Here is a 23528-nt window from a genome sequence, read left to right as displayed (position 1 = left end):
ATTGGCCAGTGTAAATGGTCACAGAGAAAACTGACAATGCAGATGCTATAATTGGTAAAATTTGATATAAATTGCTAATTGATCAAATGAATCAATTTGTATTGCAAAATATAAGTACGACATAGTCTTATTAAAACAATTTTAATTAAAATAGAAAATTGGAAAAAATTTATCTTTATAAGAATTTGGAAAATCGAAATGGCTTTTATATGAAATGGAAATTATTTTCTGGACAAAACTCTCTTGTCTGAGCATAATTCTAATATCCATATTAGAATATACAGAGTAAAATGTTCGAAAGAGTTAAAACTCAAGTTGAAAACTTGCTTTAGCCTCTCTGTTAGGTTCTGAACTACCCAGATGAATCTATCTTTCTATCTTTGTGCCCACTTGCCCTATACACCAGCCAGGAGGCTCTCTAAAATAGGGTCCATTTTGGAGTGCAATGGTTGCTGAAAACACACAGCACATTGCAGTACTGGAATACCTCCTGTAATACCACCGAACATCTCCGGGATGTCCCTGTCCAGATTCTCAATACTCATGACTGAGAGAGGCCCATGCTAAAATACTACCCTCTGCTTGAAAATTAATTAACAAAAAAGGGGCAGAATCGTATCTACCAAGAAACTATATTTGCCAGTACACACTCTGCACTTTCCCCCAGGCTGTCTGTACTTTATTGAGTTTCAAGAGACTCCTGAGCCCCTGACCCTGTCTGCTAGCTGCCCAACTTTATGCTGTGGGAAAGCAGGGAAGCCACATGATTCAGCTCTGAGCAGTAGGAGTGGTGATGGGGAAACCACTTATTTCTTTCTGAAAAAATATTGGCTTATAAAACACAAGAAAATTCTGTAATATGTTTTTCTTTCTGATAGTTTGTGCTTGTTCTCCAACTCCCATCCCATTTAAGCAATTGAGTCCTTCTCTGATTATTAGTGTGTCATAGAATTAACACGTAGAGATGCCGGGACTCAAACACCCAGATGACAGTGATCAGAGTGGAAGCTGCCATAGTGACCACCTGTGTGACTCAATGAACAAGCATCAGATGCTCTCTCTGTCCAGTTCTCCTTTGTACTCTAGAGGGGTAAGCGAACCTTACACACAACCCCAGATAAGGGGGGTTGAAAATAAAATCCCAAATGACAGATTTATTTTCTGACACTTTAGCTTAATAAAAACTTGAAATAGATATTGAGTAAAAGAAAAACAGAAGGAGCTTTATTTCTGGAACACAAAGAAGTAAATTGAGATTCTTACCTACTCTCCAAACAAACAATTGGGAATTACTGACAGACGAGAAACTTCCTTCCCATGTATGTATACACCACGTTTTCTTAATTCATTCATCTACCGATGGGCATTTAAGTGTTTCTATCTCTTGACAATTGTGAATAGTGCTGCAATGACCATGGAGTACAGATACCTCTTCCCAGATTCTGATTTCAGTTTGTTTGGATAAATAACCAGAAGTTAGGCTTCTGTGTCAGATATGGTAGTTCTATTTTTAATTTTCTGAGGCCCCTCCATATATTTCCCACAGTAGCTGCACCATTCATTCAGCCATGAAAAAGAAGAAAACCATGTCATATGCTTCATGGACAACTTGAAACTGTGCTAAATGAAATAAGCCAGTGACAAAAGGACAAATAATTCTACTTATGTGAGGTATCAAAAGTAGCCAAACTCATAGAAACAAAAAATAGCAGGGTGGCATTCTGGGACTGGAGGAAGGGGGAAATGGGGAATTGATAATCAGTGAGTGTTTCAGTCATACAAGCCGAAAAAGTTCTAGAGGTCTGTTGTACAACATTAACAATATTGGGCAAATAAACATTTGTTGAGGGTAGATATGTTATGTCTTTTTTTACTATGTTAAAAAAAAAAGAGGGGGTGTGGAATATACTCCATTCAGGATAAACTGGTTTATGGTGTTCTTTGGGTGAAGCAAGTTCTATGAGTCTTCAAGTTTGGAGAGGTGTGGTGCTCTGCCTTTGCCTCAGGCTGCCTCTGTCCCTGGCTCCTTTTCAGGTATCTACAAGACAGTCACTCAGACCTCTCCTGCATTTGAAGCACAACCAGAAGACACCTGGGCCTGCACAAACACGTGGGTAGTGCCAGAGAAGCACATTGTTATTACATATGACTTCAAAAGCAGAAGGATCTTCAGAAGCCAATTTGAAAAGAGCTCAACATTGGCTGAGATACCTGCAACCTCTCTTCCATAGTCACAATGCAACTGTAGGAGGAGGAAAATATACCCTTTGGATATGATTGGCCAGTGTTTTACATTGGGGATACCTAAGAGATGCAATATGGTTCCAAAACTTGAATATATGTTACTAAATTCCCACACACTTTTTATTGATTTCATTGTTTTCAAACTACATTAAAGTAAATATACGAAGTATGATATAAGTATATATGCCTTTATTTTACTACAAGGTAGATTTCCATTTTAACCTTAATAGGTTTATTTCCTGTGTAGAAGTAAATCTAAGTCTGTGGAGTTAAACTGAATTACTGGTTACAGAGTTGTGCTAAGAATTGGTATTCTGGCTCATAGACTATGCGAGTTTCTCTGACATGATGTGACAGGTTCCAAGCTGAAGCACGTTATCATGGAGATTCTTAATAAATTGAAATTTATGGGTTTATTCTTAACATGAATCATCATAGATAAGGTAAAGCAGATATATAATGATATGAGGTTCTTCAGGGAAATGCAAGAAAATAGCTTAAGTATATTAGGCAGAGAAGGAGAAAAAACAAATAAGAGAAAAAGTAATTTTATTGAGAATTTTACCAGGATCAAATTGGTAGTCATGTTTTTGTTCAGTGATTCTAACTTGGTGAACTTGGATATATTTGATCCATAAGAATGGTGTCCCAGAATTAAATATAAATACTTTCCTCAGTTTAATTTTTAAAACATTGTATTCTTCAAAAGGAAACTTTACCTCACCCTCTTGATTCAGAAAGATTATATATCTTTTAGAAAAAATTCTGTATTTTATATGTGTTAATCTAACACACAAATAATATCCAAGATCATAATTTTAGGTGTAGAAAATGTCAACACATTTTCATAATTTAATTTGTCTTTATCTTGACGCTCTCCTCATCCCCTATTTAACAAGATGGCAAAAATAAAATAAATTTTATCAGTTAGGTGAAAAAATGAAATAAATGAAGTAAATTTTATCATTTAGATGAAAATTAGCATTCTCACTCACCCTTTTATACAGCATTATGTTTGAGTTTCAAAGAGTTTATGCTGCTTTATACAACTGGGGATCTGAGTGAAAGGTTTCTCTTTCTGAGATCTTTAGAACCAGATTTCACCCTCTCCTTTTTTCTTTTTTTCCTATTATATTTACTAATATTTGAAAAAGTTGTAAGCTCCTTCAGCCTATTTTTTTGGGAACAGATTTGTTAGGTAATCTAATCAAGCAAATTATTACTTCTGGTGACCAATTGGACTAATTTCCTATCTCCAATCTACACACTAACATGCAATCCAAACACGTAATGATAAAATCAGATTATTATCTTGATAGATGAGGTTAAAACAACTTTGGAACAATGATCCAAAAAAAATGACCAAAATACAAAACCAAAAATGCATGTATACACAAACAAAACATAAGCTTCAGATTTGAATGCCATTAATATTTCAAATAGGTGCAAACATTGTTGGCTCAGCATGGACAATGTATTTTTAACTTGCCAGGTAACTGGATAAACTACTTATTCTCACTGTGCTTCAGTTTATTGTCTAAAGCAGGGTCATACATACATTCATTCATTCATTCATTCACCGACAAGTATTTCTTGGTCAACCACCACATGTCGAACATAGCTCTAGATGCTAATGAAATAGCAGTTAATAGAGTAACCTAAATCTGCATTCTTGTGACATTTAAATCCCTAGACACAGATAATAAACAAATGTACAAATACATGTATAATGTGACCTGCTGCAGTAAACGATATATGGAAAAAATAAAGCAGAATAGAAAATTTAGGGAGATTTTTATTTTATTAAGAGTGATTACAGAAGGCTCTTATAATTAGGTGACATTTGAGCAAAAACCTGAAAGAAGTGAGTGAACAAGCCATGTGACAATGTGGCAGAGGAGGGAGAGGACTTTATGGGAAAGGAGAAGAGTTAGCACAGATCCTCTGAGCTAGGATGTTGCTTGGTGTGTTGGGTCAAGCCAGTGCAGTCGGCCTGCGTGGAAGAGAGAGCAGGAGGAGGCGGGGCTGAGGGGTCACAGTGAGAAGCCAGAGCAAGTAGAATTTTGTGGTTTGAGATTTTACTTTGAATAAAGTAAGAGCCTATTGGAGGGTTTTGAGCAGAGGAGAGACATGAGTGGTAACAGTACCTACATTGTACATGAAATGAGTTAGTGCATATATAGAATTTTCTTCTTTCTCTTCTCTTTTTCCTTCATTTCCTCTTTCTCTTCTTTCTTCACCTTCTTTTTCATCTTTTGTATTTTCTTCTTCTCCTCAGTTTCTTCCTCTTTCTTAATTATCCTTCTTTTCTTTCTCCTTTTTCTTCCTTTTTGTCTTGTATTTACTGCCTCTCTGAGTTAGAACTGACTTTGCCCCTCAGCTCTGCCACTTGCAGATCCCCTCATTATTGGTTGAAATCCCATCCATGTGAGCAATTTTGGAATACCACAAAGAGAACATTAAAAGGCATGAACCAGCAAGTGTTTATGAGAACCTAAACTGCTAATATCAGCACTTGGCATCTTATTCCTCTTTTAACAATGGGAATCCAACTTGTCTCTTACATGTTTTTAGTCATTAGCCTGATCCGATTTGAGATCTAATGTTTGCCTCCCAACCAGCTTCCATTAACTTTGAATGTTTTTTCTCTACCTCAAATCAAGCCATTTTTTTTACAACAATGCTTAAAAAGCATCCCTCTTAAACAGAGCCTGCAAGTCCTTGCTAATCATATGTCATGATTTGAGCCCTCTATATTCCACAGTCTAGGTTTACTCTCTGCACCAACAGCCCTATAATTTTACATGCTGGTAAGAAAGGTAAAAGACATAAATATTTATGCTTCAAGGAGCATATTAAATAAATATACAGAACAATCTTCTTGATGATTAAGCAGATTAAAGAAAGATCTCAAGGAGATTAAATTTGGCAATTTAACTTTTATTATAAATTAAAAAGCATCTCAATTGTGTTTACTGACATGCACTATAAAAGGAGATGAGGACACTTGTCAAATTGTTTTACCACAGAGTTAATTTCACCTTTGAGTTTATTTATGTGTCCAAATAACATGTTTTAGATAATTTCAAGAAGGTATCAAACATGACTAGTGTACGTACAGTGATTACTAATCCATTTTGTCTATTCTCAATTATGTCAGCTGTACCCAAACTCACAGTTAACTCACCGTCTTTTTTCTTTTCCCTTCTCTGCTTAAAATCAAATGCTTTATTTCACACATCATAAAAGCTCAGAGCAATTCATGTGTAGTGGATAGCTATTTATAAGTGCTTTCATCCTGCTACTGCTGCTTATATCAAACATGAATCAAATAAATGTACTTGAGATGGTTTCTATGAGAAAATTAATTTACTTTTCATACCTTTCCAACCTGATGTGATATCTCAATTTAAGGCTATGGTCTATTTTTCTAAAATTCTATTTAAAATCAATAAAATTAACATTTCAGGATAGAGAACAATATGAGTTTTTTTTTTCTGCACCTTTATTACCTACCTAAAATAACAGTTGCTAAACACACAGATATTTTCCATACCTGTTTCATACCTCTGTTGGTGAGATAACTTATCTATTTATTTACTTAAAAATCAGGGTAGTTTCAGAATCCTTGCATTTTGGGGAGTAAATGGGAATTTTTTTTCCAAGCAGAAATGCGTATTTTACTATTTCCACTTTTACTCTTGAGGCAGAAATAACGGGCAATTATTAGTGGTACCAAATGTATTACTTTAATCAAGGCAGTCTTAATGGGTAAGTGCATTTCTACTCTTCAATAACAAAATTATATGGCAAGTTGGCATAATTTCTGCCATCAAATGCTCTACCACTGAGCTATACCCTCAATAGCATAATTTCTGGACTTAGAAATCTCTCAGAATAATTTTATAAAGTCTTTTTTTGGAAGTGACATACAGCACTTATAAATTTATTGTCAGAGACTTCACTCTGAATAAAGTCAGAATTCATTGGTGGTTTTTAATCTAAGGAGAGATATGAGTTTCAATACCAGTACTTTCCTCACTGGATTGTGTTGAGGATGTACTGGCTAGTCCTTATAAAGTTTGCCTGGCCTGGAGTGAGCATTCAATAAATTGTTTGGTTATTTAATATTACCAGATCTAGAGTCAGAACTCATTTTTTAAAATTAAATGTATTGGGTGACTTTGGTTAATAAAATTATATAGGTTTCGAGTCTATATATGCACTAACAGTTCAATAATACATCACTGGGTTTGAATTCCCAGTTTCATCACGTACTAGAATCTCACATGTTATAATACTATAAATGCCTTCACAGGGAGTTGAATGATCTTAATATCTGGACTCTATGAAAAATATATCGAGGGACTAAAACTATCAGGTTACATTAAGAATCCTAACCTTTATCACTTTTTGTTATCTTGTCCTTAGTGGCTCAAGAACTTAAAAAAATTTATTTGATGATAATCATTTCCATGGCATGACACAGGACTATAATGCTCTGTTTTAAGTAATGATGCTATACTCAGCATGGCATACTTTGTGTCCTGCAGTGATCCTTGAAATTTTTTTATTAGCCTAAAATATCCCTGACTCTTTCAATGCAATTAAAGATGTTTTGATTTGTTTTCACCTGTTTTGTTTTCTCCCTCTGGGAAGAGTAAATCCCTTTAGCATTAAATATAATAAAATTTATTAAGTCAGATGTCGAAGAGGTTTCTGGGGATGGAAGGGAGGGCATAATCACTTTCCTAATAAAGACCTTTTTCCTCTCTTCTCACAGTTATGGTGCATCCATGCTATACTCTCTATAATCCTGCATTTCTTGTATCTATGAACTAACCCTCTATGATATGCTTACCCAAGATGCCATACAAGTTTTGAAAACAAAATCTTTAGGATGAGCCCTCACTTTCAAGGAATGCGGTTCTATTGGCGCTTTCTGAGCTTTTCTTTTCTGGCCCTTCACCTCACTACTTCTTTCTTTCTTAGAAGGTTTCTGCTTAATTCGAGCCATGTTTGTTAGCCCTAGTGTTCATTTTGTTGATTGAGGATTGTATCTGCATATTTATTTTCTATTAATGTGTAACATTACCACAAATAAAGCGGCTTAAAATAGCACTATATTTGTGGTAATGTTACACATTAATAGAAAATGATTATCTCAATTCAATTGGTCAAGTAATGTGAGAAAAATTTATTTAGATTGTCCGCTCAGGGCTTTATGAGGTTGCAATCAAGATGTCAGCTGGGCTGTGTTCTCATCTAGAGGTTTGAGAGGGAAGAATCTCTTTTAATTTCTTTCAGATTGTTGGAAATATTCTTTTGTGTGTGTGTGTGTGTGTGTGTGTGTGTGTGTGTGTGTGTGTGTGTGTAGCTATAGAACTGAGAGCCCCTGCTTTTTGTTGACTATTATCTTTATAGGCTGCCCTCAGGTCCTGTAGACCAGGCAAATTTCCAAAGGCGACTCCCCAAAATAGGCTGTTTTGCTAACAGCCTAGTTTCTCCTGAAGATCTTGGCTACGTTCTTACATGTTGCCTTTTATCAACTTGTATATATTTCTCTTTTTCATCAAGTGTCTTTCAACTTGTAAAGGTTAAACACCCCATATGAGCAAGCATCAGAAAAGTATCTGTGTCCTGTTAGGATTTGCTACTCCTCTCAATTTAGACATCTTTTCTCCCATTATTTCACACAGAAATTAAAATTCATACCTTCATGGAAAAGGAAACTCCCATATTACGCATGGTCACTTAAAATATGGATTTGAAATATTCATAAATATTTATATATTTAAAATGTTTCCTCTGGCACTTTCTTTAATGGAGAGAAACCATGTTATATTTGAAATCCATTTGGGGAGAAAATATTTATAATGTGGAAACATTGAAATATCAAGATTTTTTTTTGTTTTTTCCCTCCACTAGATCATATAAAAATTAAACAGATAGTAAGTAAGAAAAAAATTAACTAAATGACTAGGTGCTGACTAATTTAAATAAGTTTTTTGGTATAAACTCATCTTTGATATATTTTAAAAATTTACTGAGGTAATATTTTGTTCAAACACTACCATTGTTTTCATTGACCAAGGACAGATAATTTGTAATGCCCATTGTTGAAAACACTTGGTTCTTGGCAGGATATAAATTAAATGCATGTGGATAAAAGATACTGATGTTGGTAAACAATGCTAGAATATGGCATCCTAACATGTACACACGTAAGTAAATCTATAATGGTTTGTCCTCAGGCTAAGTTTAACATAATATAAAACCCATTAAAATAACATTCACCAGTTGCAATGAAACAAGAATGAAGCTTAATCATATACCCAAAACCTTGAAACATAAAACCAAAGTAAAGAAAGAAAAGATTTGTGGGTAAGCTGGGTGACACTATAAGTGAGCAGGCCCGCAAATTACAAAGGAAAATCCACTGAGAGTAGCAAGTTCTTGCAGTTCACCTTGAGACTTCAGCTTAGGCGGGAAGATCACACACAGCTTTTCATCTTCCAGATACTAGATCAAGTGGAAGATGAAGTTTTACTATCATAAAAATAGAAAAGATCTCTAATTGGAATAGTTTAGATTGGTAAAATTTGGAGATTCTGTTATTTATACTTTCCATTCAATGTATATATTTTTGAATAATGAGCACATATTATTTTTATTATAATAATACTTATTTTTTAAATGAGAATATAATAAAGTATATTGGGATAATTAGAAATGTTTACAAAATACCTACACAAAAAAGTTTATGATAATATTGAGTGGTTCTTGATTTGCAAGGACATTGCCAATTTGGCACAATTTTATAGGTTGTTAAAATTGTAAAGTAAACTCATCTCTCTCTAAAGTTTACCCTTGTTTCATTGTTAAAATAATCCTTTCAAAGTGCTTGGTTGGATTTTTTTCTCACAATTACCCCTTTATTCTCAAAGGTTTTACTTGGAAAATTTTTTATACATGAAGAATTTCTTAGGTAATTGAAAAGGTAATTGAAAGCCAAAACCAACTTTGAAGCCTACTTATAAGGATATCTCATAATTACAAAATTAATTGGTTTGATTAAATCAACACAACTTTGAAAATTAACTTCAGAAAGAACATCCACATATTATAGTTTCTAAGAAGAAAAATAAAAATAAAAATACAGAGATAAAATAAAAATACAAGATATCTTCAAAAACAGAAAAGAGGATTTGAAAGACCAAGGCAATGCTACTAGATATTTTAAAATATATTTTAAAAAATAAAAACAGGTATTTCTTTACAAAAATGTATAATGCTGAGCCCCATAAAAATATAAACTAGAAGTGTAATGTCTTAAGTATTCTAAGCATTTCCAGAGTATCCAGGAGAAGAAAAAAAATAAAGTATAAAATGGCTGAAAAAATAGTATCCCTCAGTAAGTCATTAAAATTTCTATTGATGGATGTCCAGTATGAACATAGAGATCTAATTCAGTGCTTTTCTAACTTTCCTCCTGAAATTCACGAGAGCTCTAAGAATAACAGTAAAACCAGAAAGCAGACTGTAGTTGTCGCCCAAAGGTGACCCTCAGTGATTTACCGATATCTATGCCTTTGTGTCATCCCACCCTTTGTGGTTTAGACTTGTGATTTGCTTCTATCCAGTACAAAGGTGATGGGATGTCATGCCCACAATCAGGCTCCATTGAATAAGATACCAGCACAGCAGACTGGAAAGAGAGCAAAGCAAGTGACTATGTTGAAGAGGCCCATGTGACAAGGAACCAAAACCGGAGTCAGAAATTTATTAGATAAATTAATACAGACAGAAAGAAAAACAAAATAGTCATGATTCTTATCTAAAAGAATCGAATGAAGAGAAATCTAGAACTCTGGAAGCAAAAGCAGTTTAGAGGACAGCATTTAATCTGAAGATTTAGGGTATTTTATATTACAGTAGAATCTATCAGAATTAAGGAGAGTTTTATTGAGGTCCAATAGGAAAGAAATTTTTGTCAATAGTAGCAAAATGGAAAAAAAAAAAACGGGGGAAGGAGAGGGAAATTCTCAGCTATCATTGAAAAATAAGGTGGACCAGTCACATAACTTGAAACCATGCATTTGTGCCTATGTGCTGATGTGGTTGTTTATTTAAAAAAAAAAAATAGCAGTGCATGCAGAACCATAGGAAACAAAGTGGGAAGAAGCAGGTATGGCTGTCATAAAATCAAAGTATGGAAAAAAATCTAAAATCCACTAGCGAGACGTGAGGTAGTGCTGGTTAAGAAAAGAAAACTGAAATTGATCTAGTCAACAAATCAGATCAGGGTGCACGCTCGGCACCCTATTTGTGACACTAAATAAGTGATTGTGATGCTTCTTCAATTTGTATTTTAGCTGCTGAAGGAAAAAATCTATGTCTTTATATGTGACCAATGAACACTTCTCCAGATCATGTGGGTATTCTTGTAAGTTTACTGAAAGCAAAAATAACAATTGCAGGTAACTTTAACTTAAACAAAATATGACATTTTAAAAACTCTTAACCTAAAGCAGACTTGGTGCAGTAGGACTACTATGTGCAATAAGCAGCAATGGATTTCAGTTAGTGTAGTGTCACAATCCCGCTTTATACTCCTTTTTCTTATTATTTGTTATACAGACATTGATGATCCAGCATCTGCTCCTGGAAAACCACCATCTGCCTCCCCCCCCTCCTCACCCATCCCCTACACTCTGGTAACCACTAATCTATTCTTCATGTCCATGAGTCTCTGTTTGTTTGTTCTGTTTATTTGTTGCTTTTAGGTTTATATCCCACATATAAGTGATATCATGTGATTTTTGACTTTTTCTGTCTAGCTTATTTTGCTTAGCATGATTATCTCAAGGTCCATGTTGTTGCAAATGGCAACATTTCATCTCTTCTTATGGCTGAGTAATATATTCTGTTGAATATATGTACCACAGCTTCTTTATCCAATCATCTATCATAGGACACTCTGGTTGCTTCCATGTCCTGGCCACTGTGAATAATGTTGCTATGAACATTGGTGTTTGGCTTGCATTTTTTGATGAACCAAGACTCCATGTTGGGGATGCCCGTACAGCAAGGGTCTGAGGCCAACAGCCAGAGAGGAAACAAGGCCCATGAGGAACTGAATTCTGCCTATAGCCATGTGAACCTGGGAGTATATCTTTGCTCGCGTGAGCCTCGTGATGATTATAGCCCAGCTGGCACCATGATTGCAACATGTGAGAGATCCGAAAGCAGAGTAGTCAGCCAGGTTGTGCTGAATTTCTGAACCAAAGTAACTGCGAGATAATAAATGTGTGTTCTTTTAAGCCATTAAGTTTTGGGAGAATTTGTTATTTGGCAGTAAATACTTTTTACTTACTTTTATTAAGTTGTACTGAGGTTTTAGTATGTTTATTGAAAAAGCACCTGACTTTTCCATTGGCATGCCAAAAGTCTAATAAGTTGCAAAGATCTTAGTTTAAAATTCTAAACATTCACAGCAGAAGAAATGATCAACAAAGTGAAAAGCAACTTACAGACTGAAAGAAAATATTTGCGAACGATGTACCCGATAAAGGATTAGTCTCAATAACAAAAAAGCTAACCTGATTTAAAAGATGACCTAAGGACTGAAATAGATATTTCTGCAAGGAATACATACAAATAGCTATCAGGTACTTAACAAACATCAAAACAACAACAACAACAATAAAAACAAAAACAAAAAAAAGAAACTACTCAAAGTCATTAATCATCAAGGAAATGAAAAATAAAAACCATAATAAAATATTACCCTGAACCTAGGATGGCTCTTATAAAAAAAAATTTTTTTAAAAGCCAAAAGACAATAAGTTAGGATTTGGAGAAATTGAAACCCTTATACAAGTTATGAATGCAAAATGGTGCAGCCACTATGGAAAACAGTCTAGAGGTTCCTCAAAAAATTAGAACTAGAACTACAATATGATCTAGCCATCCAATTTATGAGTATTCAAAAGAATTGAAATCAGGACCTCAAAGAGTTATTAACACTCCCATGTTTATTGTAACACGATTCATAATTATTGCTAAGATATTGAAACAACCCAAGTTTCCTTTGACAGATGGATAAGAAAAAGTAGCACATACATTTAGTGGTATATTTTTGAGCCTTAAAAAAGAAGGGAATTCTGCAATATGCAATGACGTGGTTGAGCTATGATGACATTATACTAAGTGAAATAAGCCGGTTGCAGAAAGATAAATACTACATAATTCAACATATAGGAGGTATCTAAAAGAGTCAAATTCATAGAATCAAAGAGTGGAATGGTGGTTTCCAGGGGATGGGGGTAATTGGAAAATGAGGAGTTGCTGTTCAATGTGTATGAAGTTTCATTCATGCAATAGAAGAAATTCTAGACATCTGCATGCTGTACACCATAGTAAACAATACTGTATTGAACTCTTGAAATTTTGCTGAGATGATAGATCTGTTAAATGTTTTTACCACAATAAAATAACATTTTAAAAAATTCTAAAGATTAAAGATATTTGATGGAATACACTTCTATCATTTTAGCCAAATTTAAAACTCTATTGGTTAGAGATTGTTTAAGAATTTTCACTTTGAAAATCTCTCTCTCTCTCTCTCTCTCTCTCTCTCTCTCTCGCTGTGCCTCTCTTTTTTTTCTCTCCCTCCTTCTTCACTCCCTCCTACCCTGACTGTAATGAAGGAAGATATTTAGCCCATCTTTAAACAGAGGGAAGTCTAAAACAGTATAAATGCATCCACAGTGGGTCAGGATCATTTTTAGAGGCACCACCATCAGGCCCAGGAGTCGATCTCATCCCACAGGTACTTACGGGGGGAAACTCCCAGGTGTAATCTGTGAATAGTGTGAGTGCGGGAGGACACACAATTATATCAAGAGCCCTCAGCTGTCAACTTTCCTGTCCCCATGTAAGTGGAAATATCATCCTACTTGCCCCAAGAGAACCTGCACTCCAAGTCCAACATGTGAATGGGATGATCAGCCTGCCTACGTCTTAAGCCCATATGACATAATTTGTCTTAAAAAAATTTCTACTCCATAATGGCCACAATGCCTGAGTCTCCAAGCAGACTTCAGATACCTGGTGGAGTGTGTATGTGTCTGGAATGGACTCTCATTTCTGTATTGCTGGGGTTGGATTAAGTAGTCAATATATTTAGTCTGGGGAAAATGGGGAGTAGACACCACTGGAGTCTAACCAAGCCCGAATAGTGATATACCTTTGTTACTAACCGATACTCTTGTCTGTACTGAGGCCTTTAAATATGTTTTTTGGTCTACTGAGAATTCTTCTTATTCTCTCACAAGTCTGATCTCCTTTATTCAAACTAGTTTCTATTAATTATCCAAGAATCATTTTAAATGTTATGGTCTTCTAAACCTCGAATAAGAGATTAGATAACCCTGCGAGTGCTCATTCCAGCTGTACGATTAGAGGATATTCGCCCACCATTCTTTTCTATGCCACCACCACCATTGTCACTACCCAGCATTCACCTCTAGATACTGCTTGAGTAGGAAAATGGGTGGAAGAATGAAAGATTTTTACTTCTTTTTATCTATCGAAATGATCAGAGAATGCTTCATTTATAAACATAATCTGGTATACGAGGGAGAAAAGCTCCCAATAATTTTAGTTTCAAAATGTCTTCCGTGTTTATTTGTAGCTAAGAAATAATAATCAAATGGTATATAGTCTGTAATGGACTTAATTTATTATTTGTTTATCATATGCAATAAGAGGCCCTGCGACATAGCTAAAGAAAAAAAGAAAAGAAAAACTGATAGGGAACTGCCAATCTTCTTTGGCACACATAAAATATTGTCTTCTCCATGGATGACTGCAGGGTTGTTTTAGGAAAATATGTCTTATTCTTATTGTGAATTTAAGCTGTACTGCCCCTGAAAGTTAGCGTGTGTGTGTGTGTAATATATGCACTTATTGGGTTCAATAATCACCATCTAGATGGCTAATGAGAAGAACAGAGTATCTCTGAACATCTCAGGACATTCTTCAAAAGAAACTGGCTTGAGGGGCAAATAGCCACTCTGAACTGTTTTGGCACTCTATTGCCAGAGAGTTATGGTTCATAGTTGGCTAGTGGGTATTAGAGGTGATCAAACCCTGAAGACAGAGCGTGGGAATTTCCTAAAAAGAATACAGGTTTATGCAAAGGTTTGAAAAGTCAAAATTTATCAGAGAAGAACAGACCTGAGGACAGGGCAGCACTACTAGGAATTTGGCTGCATCCAGAGGAATCTCTTCTGAAGGACATACTGCTTCCTTCCTTCCTTCCTTGCTTGCTTGCTTATTTATTTATTCATTCATTATTTATTTACTTATTTATCTTGTAGTAATAATCATGCTTAATATACAGTTTTCTCTCCTAGGTTGTAATTCTTTTTATTTATCCCTCAACACTAAATACTGTCTTATATACTCTTGTAGTGTTTTATTTTGGTATTTTAAGACACCAAGGAGTGTCAGTAAAGAAAAATGGACTCTCCCACATTGACTGAGTCCTGTGTGTAGACAATATCACAGAATTGGATGATGGTAGGTGACACACGCTACAACCAGCAAGGAAGAGTGGTGAAGAGGCTGCTAAGCGAGCCAGTGGGTGGACATGTGGAAACCACTTTTTCCCCAATACACTACAAGGTGGCTTTTGAATGCTTAGAACTGTTTCTCAGGTTAAATTCCAGTGAAATATTTTTGTATATTATTTTTTTGTTTAACATTTGTTTTTTTTTCCCTAGATGCTCATGAGGCAGAGATTTAGTATATTTTATTTATTTGTACTTAACTAGTATATAACAAGGCACTAAGTAGGTATTTAAAAAGTATTTTTAAGTAAATAAAATTGTAACTATGTTTAAATCTAAAAGTAGGCACAATCCATCACTTGGGGAACTGACCACAAGTTTAATTTTAGTTGCTTGCATTAACTGATACATTATGATTATTAGTTCTTCTGAAAATCAATATGACTATTACTAACTTGACATGATTGATAAATTTGTAAGTGAAATGCATGTGAACAGCCAGGTGGAAATATGTATGAGTAGGCAGATCAAAATCAGCTAAATATCCAAACCTCTTGAAAAGGTAAACTATTATTTACACTGGGAAGTATTCAATAAATTTAGAAAATTGACAAATGAAATGAAAACCAAATAAAATATTTCATGAGTAAAATAATACTCACAAATTAGATTTATAGAATCATAAATTAATCTGTTCAATGATGATCTACTTTAAAATTCTATTTCTGTATGTAATTACTCCATGATACCTTTCAGCCAAGTCTGCCGTTTTAGTCCAAAGTGTGATTTAAGAAATGGCCACTAGATGGCAACATATATTGATAAATTGATTTTCGAGGTTAAGTTTAAGTAATACACACTGCCCAATCTTCACACAAAAATTTTTGTTTTAGATAAACTGAATTATTTACATAATTTAAAATATGTAAGAAACTTTTAAAATAGTGTTACTTCTTACATTAGGCGTTTTGGAATTTGATGAGTTTTTCAATGTTAATATTCTGTGTTGACAACCAGGTGTATTGTATATTCAGTATGAGTGATGTTAAAATGCCAGTTTTCTATGTTAGACATTATGAATCTTGAAATGTAATCTTAATGTTTTGACTTATCTGTTCTAAATTAGCATTTTTTTAGTGCACATTAACAGCAGGGTTGAAAAAGCTGGATTTATAAGAGGTAAAATAAAGATCTGTAGGATCTTGCCAAGATTTAATATGTTAATGGGTATTTCTCTTCAAAAGGAAGGGTGTATAGAAATCCTCAAGTGGAACCTCTCTTATGAGATATTTCCTTGGGATATTATGACAAATACTATTATTTGAAGTAATTGTTAGTATGTAAGAAAATAAGAAATATAAGTAACAAAACATAGAATGTTTTGAAAATATTACAATTTCTATTACAATTACAATTCTTTAAAAAGTATCTAAAATTCATTGACTAGATCATCCAGTTTGAAGATAAATTACATCCTGTTCTGCAAGAAGATAATGGAAATATTAAAAATTCTGCATTAATGAGCCAAAATAACTTGAAATATTCTATATGAAGTTTTGCACATTTTAGTTTTTTTGTTTGTTTGTTTTTTTAATAAGAGAAGGAAGCGATAGCAGACACAGGAAACTGGGTATTGATTTCTAAAAAGCAAACTCTAAGATGGTCATGAACAGATCTTATACATTTTCTTGATGCTCTAGTATTTCTCACTGTAAATTCATGTTCACATTGATAACACTGTGACCCTACAAGATACTACATCATGAAAGATTCTGTTACCATTTCTACTGCACTAAATTGAGAAATTACTTGGTGAGGTGCTATTGCAACCACACATAGTTGAACTAAATATCACACACATTTTACCCATGAATGAATTTGTTACCAGTTCTATGTATTAGGCACCAAAAACATTCAAGTGTAATAAACTCTGTTTAATAATTTTGAATTAAGCAATCGATTTTGGTTTCTCGTCCTATGCTGCCATCTGGTGGTTACTAGAGAAATAAATAAAGTGGAGGAATCTAATGTTTGTGAAAATGGTTTGAGCTATTTGCTTCTGTGGAACAGAAACAAGGAACTCAAGCAGATACGTGCCTTCTGTCTCCAGAAAGAATGACATTCAGTGGCATTTTTTTCATTTATTTTCGCTGTCTCACTTTTCTGTGATAGGCTGAGTTTGAAGTAGTCGTTGCATAACGTATGAAGGAAAAAACCCCTGAGCAGTCTTAACAGTTCTGAGAAATAATTGTCTCTTATTCTAAAATATTTCCATAGGGGGATGGAAGAAGGACATCTATTTTAACCTTAATTTTTATTTGATCAGTAGAACTCTTTCCTTTCTGAATACTTTGTCTAAACTAGGTTTTGAAAAATATCCATCATATCCACACAGTAATGAAAAAGCTAAAGCCGGTCAGCAGAGAGCTGGGTTGATTTATTATGGAATGCGATTACTTTGGGTTTTATCTTTTTTATCTTAATGAAACATGGTGCTATTATGGAAGTGGTCGTGTTATTACCTGGAAAATAATCTACCCTGTAATGGAATGAAAGTCTCTCTGAGGCAATTCAATGTAGAAATGTTTTCATTTGTTCATAGCAGATAATGAGTTATCATCTAAAAACATGTAGCTTTTGATCACCTGTTTATAATTTAAAACAAATACTTGCTTTTTCATAGTTGGATCTAATGAAATAATTTAATGAACTTATATTAAGGATTAATCTTAAGAATGTTACTTCTTACCATTGTATTAATTGTCAAACTGATTAAAGCCCTTAGTCAATATATACTAACCAAGAATATTTTTCCTAACATTTCTTTTTATATAAATAGATATAAGATTTAGTATGTAGGTCAAAGTCATGAAAGAAAACAGAAGTGAATAAAAATTAGAACTATTGATTCCTCATTATATTTAGTCTACTCATTCATATGGTCCTCAGTATTGCATTTCAGAAAACATTAAATATTATAATTTTTATTAAATATTTATTATTGGCATGTTTATGTTACAATATTAACAAACCATGACTTTGACTAATCAAAAGGAAAGGCTTGATGCTAACTTACTGAAGCTTTATCCTATTTCTGCCTTCTAGTTACATACTAAATAAGAACATAATTTGTCACATATCACCATGTTGAAATCTAGTTGAATGAACATTACCACTAAATAAGCCTTTTATTATTGCAATGCATGCTGAATTTAGTAAACATATTATAATACAGTAATCTTATCAATTATAAGTATATATTACGATCATCATTTTAAATTATACTTAATTTCCTTCTGTAGGAGAAAAAAACTATATGCATAACAAACCAATATAAAATGAAAAAGGTAAACAACAGCTTGCTAAATAAATAGCATAAAGCAATACTCCATCAAAGCCTCAATAATTACTTTGTGGAACAGGCTGCCCTTAATACAACAATTAATTATTTTTTCCAAATGAATTATGCAAGCCAATATTTTTTCTTCATTAATGTTTTGTTGAAGTCATTAAGTTTCATTAATGAATAACAAAGAAGCAACTGGGTCCTTATTCCAACTGATATATATTAATGTGCTGGACTTGAACTAAATGTGTGTTCAGTATATAATCAAATTTGAATCAATCAAGTCAATTTACCAGTCAAATGTCCTTTTGGAGCTCTGGTTCCTTCATGTGGATGGCTCATCACAAAGAACATGCAGAAAGCGACCCAGAAGGCTCCACGGTTCTGCCAAATATCACATCAATTTCTAATTACAAATCCACTTGATTTTTTAAAAGACGCTACTAGTTCCTTACATAGAACTCAGATTCTAATTATGATGAATGTGAATAAAAGCTTGAAATTAATCAGTGCAAAATAGAGACTATTAGCTGAGATGCCAACTCCTTCTCCAAAGAAGAGAACTGATAAATTCATGCTATTTTTTGTTCTGCAAGAGTATGAACACAAGCAGGTATTCCATTCCTTTATCACAAGACTTGCATCTAAAGAACAGCAAAGCTTATCTTGTTTACATATCGTGGCTTTCTATATAAAAACAAAAAATATTGGTTTCTGAATTACCTTTTATGACATTATGACTTATAGTCTTACTACTGGGATAACACCTGACCACACCTTTATGTAAGTGTGTAACATCTGAGCAGGAACACATTCATTAAGATGTCTTTCTAAGTACCAGTTTTTAGTAATAACTAAAAAAGCTATTTACTTGGTGTTTTAAAAATTAAATCAATCAATATCTATTAAAAAGAACAGCAAAGATTTGGGGGGGGGCAGAGGGTGTGTAGACATAGACAAGCTTATTCTTAAATTTCTATGGAAAAGCAGAGTCACTGAAACAGCTAAAATAATCCTGACAAAGAATAATAAAGTGGGAGGAATTACTATTTGACATTAAGCCTTACTATATGGCTACAGTAATGAAGACAACATGGTATTGGTGGAAAGACAGGCATAGAGACGAATGGATCAGAATAGAATACCAGACATATATCTACACAAATATACTCTGATAATTTTTGACAAAGGCATAAAACAAATTCAATGGAGGAATAACAATTTTTTATATAAATGCTGCTCTAGAACAACTAAACATCCGTGGGCAAAAACAAAGAAACAGATAAGTAAATCTTGAACTAAAATGCATGTCTTATTCAAAAATTAACTAAAAATAGATCATAGAGTTAAACGTGGAATGTAAAACTATAAAACTTTTAGAGAAAAACATGAGAAAATCTTTGGGACCTAGGGCTAGGCAAAGAATTGTTAGAGGAAACCAAAAGTACAATCTATAAACTGATAAATTGGACCTCACGAAAATTCAAACTTTTACTCTGTGAAAGCTCATGTGAACTGGATCAAAAGATGAGCCATGACTGAGAGAAAACATTTCCAAATCACATCTACAACAAAGGACTGGTATCTAGAATACATAAAGAACATTCACAATTCAACCGTACAAAACCAAACAATCTAATTAGAAAATGAGTAAAAGACATTAACAGATATTTTAACAAAGAGTATGTACAGATGACAAATAAGCGCATGAAGAGTTGCTCAATATCATTATCCATGGGGAATGCAGATTAAAACCACACGGTATCGCCAGACCGACCAGGACGGCTAAAATAAAAAGAGTGACGACATGAAATGTTGGCAAAGATACAAAGAAAGTGGATTAGTCATGCATGGCTCTTAGAAATACAAAAATGTTATAGCCACTATGGATAACAGTTTGGTAGTTTCTTATAAAATCAAACATGCAATTATTATATGCACTCCTGGACATTTATTCTAGAGAAATAGCTCAAAACTGAAATCAGCCTAGATATTTTTCAACAGGTGAATAATTAAACAAATTGTAGTATGTATATACCATGGAATAGTATTCAGCGATAGTAAGAAGTGAAGTATTGATATGTGCATCAATTTAAATAAATCTTCAGCAAAAAAAAAAAAAGCCAACTCTGAGACATTACACAATATATTATTCCATTTATACAACATTTTGAAATAAAAAATTTTAGGAATGGAAAACAAATTAGTGCTAGAGTGGGGGTTGGGGAGGAAGGAGAAGGATTTAATTATAAAGGAACAACCTATGAGACCCTTGTAGTGTTGGACTGTTTAGTACATTGATTGTGGTGGTGGATTCTTAAAACTACAGAGAATAAGATTGTTTATAAATTAACACAAACAAACACACATAAATGAGTACAATTAAAACTGAGAAAATTTGAATAAAATTGGTGCATTTTATCAATGTTAAAACACTTGGGATATTATGATTTTGTAAAATGTTATTGGTGAAAATTTGGAAAAGTGTATAAGGGATCTCTCTGTATCATTTCTTATAACTGTCTATGAATCTATGATTACCTCAACAAAATTAAAAAAAAAAAAAAGAAAACCAGAAGAAGTAATTAAGAATAAACAGAATCTTTAGGTGAATTTGATGTATTTTATTAAATGTACAGGAAATTATAAGTAAAGTACATATCTAAAAATAGAGACTATTTAATGTTAATTCCAACATTTGTACTCTAAGTAACTACTGAAAGCTTTATTTAAATTTTACTAATGGATACATTTCCATGCTTGTCATCGTTGAACTTCATCTTTCTCCTGATTCTGTACTGCCATGAGCTCTCATGCGCTTCCCTGATGATCTACATTCTTTTCCCCACACTTATCCAATCTCTTTATTTTATCAAGGCTTATAGTCTGGTTTGTTATCATTACTGTAAGTTCGGAAATAAAGAGACTAAATCTCTATTAACAGTATTTCTATAGCTCATGCTAGATCATGAATGTATGTATACAAATATTGAGGATAGGATTCCACTCTGTGACATATTCTTTTAAAAAGTTAATTCCTTATTGTGAGTTGTTGGGAATGTAAGTGACCACTCCGACTTCTACTTTCCTCCTTTAATTTTTCCCTCCTTTCTTCCCTCTTTTTATCCTTGTTATTAACTTCCAATTTTAAAACCAAAAATGGTGGCTTTTTACAAGTAAAATACAATAACTCTAATTATTAAACAAACAAAAAAATAACAAAACAAAAATTTTATGGTCGTATTTTGGTTAGCTGTGACTGGGGTTTTATAATTTAATCATTTCATTCCCATTTGTGTATGCTCAATAAAAGTTTGTTAATTTGACTGCATACAAATGTGTTAGATCTAATTTCTGTGTTCTTTGTTTACAGTGATGAGTTAGTGAACAATGATTAATTAGAACAATGATTATTTAGATGGATAGATGCCACAAATCAAATTAGTAATATATTTTGAAAAATGACTCATTCATGTAAATCAAGAATATATAAAAGTATTGATAATGATCTATCTAGTAGGTGAGTAGCTTGGTAAATAGTAAAACCTTTCTAACAGGGTAGTGGAGTAGGGTGGTATGGGAGGCTCTAGGAAAAGAAAAATCCTGACTCATTAGGAAATTCTTCAAGCAAAAGTTCAATGCTAGCATTTCTACTCTAAGTTGTCTTATACAGGAATAGACCTCATTAAAGAACAGTCAAAGGGACCATTACTGAACTAGGTTGTTCGAGGATTTACATACTTATAGCACATACCATATGCAATCTTCTTGGGGGTAAAAAAAAAGCAAAAAGTAAAAAATAAATGTCACAATCCTATAGCCTTTCTGTGTTATTATTTACCTACTAGACAGACTTCATTGTCATTACTTCTCCCATCAGAACCAAGAGTCTGGACCTCTGTTTGTCTTATTCTTCTTAGAGCATAAGGTGTTACATCAACACCAGTTCCTCAGTCCACAGAGATGACTACCATGCCAGTGATATTTCTCTGATTTTTAGGTTGTGCAGAAAAATATAAACTTTGAGATTTATCACCAGTATAACTATATTTTCTAGTTTTATATCCCTGTAGTGAAGCATCATAAGTTTTTAATTATAGGGCACCACGCCAAAGATGATAGTGTATCCAAATCAACATTATACTTCTGAAAGAGCAATGAGTGCTTGGAGGTCCATTTAGAAAAGCTTGAGCAGTTCAAGTTTGGTTGTATTTATGTTATGACACTTATAATGACAAGCCATCTGGATGAAAAGTGAAAGTTCTGTGAATCAACCAGATGTATCCAAGTATCTAAATTTTCAGCATCAATAGACTGGGTGAATTTTTAAGCTCAAGATAATTAGCTTCTCGTTTGACTGTAAGATTGGAGGATTATTATACCAGCAATGGTCCGCAGCACTCAGATGTTATTTAGCCATCATCTCTTGATTGTAAAAAATTAGTAGAGGGTGATACTTGAGAGCAGGGCCTTGGGAGTTAGACAATACCCCGTTCAAATCTGATCTCTCCCCCCTGTGAGCTGGGTACTCGGGAAAATTATGAAAATTTGCTATCCAGTATGAAAATTTTAATCATGTCTATCTTCTACAGTTGATATGAGGGTTATAGACCCTGTCTATTGTATTATGTTAATATTAGGTATTATTGTTTCATGCATGTTTTATTTTTTTTGGATATTAATGTCTTTAATGTCAGGAACTGGTTTATTATCTTACAAAGCACTTAACATACAGAAAGGACTCAGTAAATATTTAATAAATAAATTGTAACAGAATTTCGTTATGTTAGTTCCTTTCTTTAATATAGGTTTTTAAGCCCTTTATAAGTCTACTTCTGATAACATCTATCAACTTATCAGTGTTGTCTTTTTGGGTAAGGAAGTCACACTAGATAAGTCTCTTAGGGGAAGATTAGTTGAGAAACTAGAAATTTTTACCACCGAAATTTTTTAAAAAGTCGAAATAATTTATTTTAATTTCTGTTATTACAATAACAATTCTTTCACTGTAGACGAGCACAGCAAGGTTTAAAAACTGCTGAAAGTTGCCTAGCTATCAGTGGAGAGAAATGAGCTTTAAACGAGGTACCATCTAACTCATAAGGCCCCACTTTTAACCACTGCCCTTTACTAACTCTTTATAGTCAAAAGTAATGGCTCAGTGTCATCTGAATGCTGCAGATCATCAATAGGGTAATAAACTTCCAATCTTACAGTAAAGCAAGAAGCTAATTATCTTTAAAAAATTCGGTCAGTCTTTTGATGCTGAAAATTTCGATATCGTCACATTATTGTGACAAAAGCACATATTCTACATTATAAGATATAATCTTTTAAAACAGTTTAAGAACAATACGTAA

The 23528-nt window shown here is 33.5% G+C and overlaps 1 long non-coding RNA gene across 1 annotated transcript in view; it reads right to left on the bottom strand.

Moving 5' to 3' along the window:
* LOC107503240 overlaps positions 1-23528 on the bottom strand; it is an 88048-nt gene that overhangs the window by 30795 nt on the left and 33725 nt on the right. Inside the window, exon 2 of the long non-coding RNA XR_001595172.2 lies at positions 18462-18552. This is a non-coding gene — a long non-coding RNA (uncharacterized LOC107503240). The remainder of the gene's footprint in view (positions 1-18461; positions 18553-23528) is intronic.

Source organism: Rousettus aegyptiacus, unplaced genomic scaffold, assembly GCF_014176215.1.
Source record: "Rousettus aegyptiacus isolate mRouAeg1 unplaced genomic scaffold, mRouAeg1.p scaffold_m13_p_12, whole genome shotgun sequence".
Lineage (NCBI taxonomy): Eukaryota > Metazoa > Chordata > Mammalia > Chiroptera > Pteropodidae > Rousettus > Rousettus aegyptiacus.
The sequence above is the reverse complement of the archived record's forward strand: the minus strand, read 5'-3'. Positions and strand labels throughout refer to the sequence as shown.